The 2,500-nt window shown below is 65.4% G+C and overlaps 1 protein-coding gene and 1 pseudogene across 1 annotated transcript in view; one reads left to right on the top strand and one right to left on the bottom strand.

The window, feature by feature from the left end:
- Positions 1-1,421, bottom strand: part of LOC149130848 (small subunit ribosomal RNA) — a 2,803-nt pseudogene extending 1,382 nt beyond the window's left edge.
- The window catches only part of LOC106872531 (sodium/potassium/calcium exchanger 5), a 24,377-nt gene that overhangs the window by 8,318 nt on the left and 13,559 nt on the right, over positions 1-2,500 (top strand). The window lies entirely within an intron of this gene.

The raw sequence follows: 2,500 nt of genomic DNA, 5'->3' as shown, positions 1-2,500 counted from the left end.
TTTCACAGTGAACGTACCGGCCGCCTCGGACACTCGGCGAAGAGCACCCTCGGAGGAACCGTGCGGGCCGAAACGACCGGGAGGTGGACGCGCTACCGAAACGCGTGCGAGCGGCGATGCCCCGGGCGACGCTCGACCCCCGTTTGTTTCCCCCGAAAACACCGCGTACCGCCGCAAGCGACGGAGGAGACGGCGGCGGCGGCAGCAGCAGCGACGACGGCGGCGAGGCCGAACGATCGCGTGCCGATGCCGATGCCGACCGACCGACCGACCGACCGAGAGGACGGAAGCGGAAGCTACGGAGGCGGGTGACGGGCTACCGGAGAGACCGTCGCAGCGACGATGCGCGCAGAGCTCCGCGGCCCGACCGCGCACGCACCGGCGAATAGGGCCGGGAGTGCGAACGGACGACCGAAGCGGACGCGCGCGAGGCACGCCCGCGACGGCGCCGTCGCCCCGAACGTGCTGGGGCACGTTTTCGAGACCCGAATTCCGACTACGAGCTTTTCAAACGCAACAATTTTAATATACGCTACCGGAGCTGGAATTACCGCGGCTGCTGGCACCAGACTTGCCCTCCGGTCGATCCTCGTTAACGGATTTGAAGTGTACTCATTCCGATCGCGGGGCCTCGACAGAGTCCCGCGTCGTTATTTTTCGTCACTACCTCCCCGTGCCGGGAGTGGGTAATTTGCGCGCCTGCTGCCTTCCTTGGATGTGGTAGCCGTTTCGCATGCTCCCTCTCCGGAATCGAACCCTGATTCCCCGTTACCCGTTGCCACCACGGTCGGCACTTACCGGGCCGTCGACAGTTGATAGGGCGGACTCGCGGGGGACCCGTCGCGCGAAGGCTAGTCGATACTAGCCCGTGCGATCGTACTGACAGTTATCCAGAGTCACCAAAATCGAAGGGGCGTGAAGCCGACGCACGCCTAGACCCGCGCGCGTGCGAAGCACGGCGACGGCGGCTGCTGCGACGGCCCGTACGCGTCGGTCTCAGTCTAATATTTGCGCCGCGACCAATGCGGAAGGCCGACCGTATCGTCGCGACCGGCGGCGGCGGGAACTGGCGAGCAGTCCCGGAACCAACCCGGCCGAGCGGGCGCCGGCGACGACCGGCAGCGGCTGGGACGACGCCGAGCACGCGGAGGCGCTGCGGCGACGAAGACCGCTGCTGCTGCCGGAAGCCGTTTTTCGGCCCGACGCCCGGGTGCGACCTGCGATCGCGGCTTCGGTTGCATGTATTAGCTCTAGAATTGCCACAGTTATCCACTCTCCTCGCGGTGAGGAATACGGTCCCGAGGATTAGGTCCGGTTCCTGAGCCATTCGCGGTTTCACCATTCGTTTACGGCATGAACTTACACTTGCATGGCTTAAGCTTTGAGACAAGCATATGACTACTGGCAGGATCAACCAGGTATCGTCGTCGTCGTCGTCGTCGTCGCTGTAGTAGCGTCACCGTCGCGTCGGTCGGCTGAGAGCGGAAGTCGAGGCGGATGTCGAGGCGGAAGTCCCGCTGCTGCCATCGCCGCCGCCGCCGCGCGGAGAGCAAACGAAAGCGAAGAGGAGGAGGAGGAGGAGGAGGAGGAGCCTGAAAAATCGCGGCCGCCGCTGCTGCTGCAGCGGTAGCCGTTCTTTCGTACGTACGTTACGCGTCCTAATCCGCCGCTCTGCTGTAGCAGCGGAAAAGCGCGCCAGACGGAAGAAAAAGAGTTCGCCGAGTAGAAACGGTTTGCGATCCGACTGCCGCACACCGGGCCGCTGCGGTAGGACGGGCGCCGGTGCGGGTTGAAGAAGCGAGGCGGTTTCTGGCTGCTGCTGCCGCCGCCGCCGCCGCCACGCGAGAAGGACGACGAGCGGGGAAGCGAGCGAGCCGAAACGATTGCGACAGCACGGGCTGCGGTCAACGAGAAGCGTGTGTGCGATGACGAAAACGGCGTTGTCGGCAGCCGCCGAACGAGCCAAAGCAACGACGATGCCGGGATGGGCGAGCGCGAGGAGATTGCGGGGGGGGGGGCACCACCGCCGCGAAACCCGGAGTTGTAGCCACGGTTGTTGATCCGTCCCGGTCTAGCGGGACGAACACACAGCACCGCTCTCTTTCGGTGACGTCGCGTCGCCTGTGGCGGATCGGGAAGCGACAACTAGCCCGTCCGCCGCGCCGGCGGCGACGCGACACGAGGTCAGCGGCGTAACCTGACCGGGTCCTCGAAGACGACGTCGACGAGGCCGCGGGTCGGCGAGGAGGAGGAGGATACCGATCGGTCGATGGTGACAGCACGAACAGGCGGGCAGGCGGCTGTCGGCGGGGCGAGCGAGCGAGCGAATCTGACGCGGCGCACTGTATTCGGGCGGACGCAGGCTGGGTGAAAACTGCGCGGTCGGCAGCTGCCAGAGAGAGAACGAGAAGGAAGCATAACGACAGCGGAAACGATTTGCGGGCTTCGTTCACCGCTGATGACGCCGCCGCTTCTACTTGCTCGTTGCTCGGCTGAGGCT

This window comes from Octopus bimaculoides, chromosome 27, assembly GCF_046866305.1.
Source record: "Octopus bimaculoides isolate indiv1 chromosome 27, ASM4686630v1, whole genome shotgun sequence".
NCBI lineage: Eukaryota > Metazoa > Mollusca > Cephalopoda > Octopoda > Octopodidae > Octopus > Octopus bimaculoides.
This window is presented reverse-complemented; position numbering and strand designations above follow the sequence as displayed.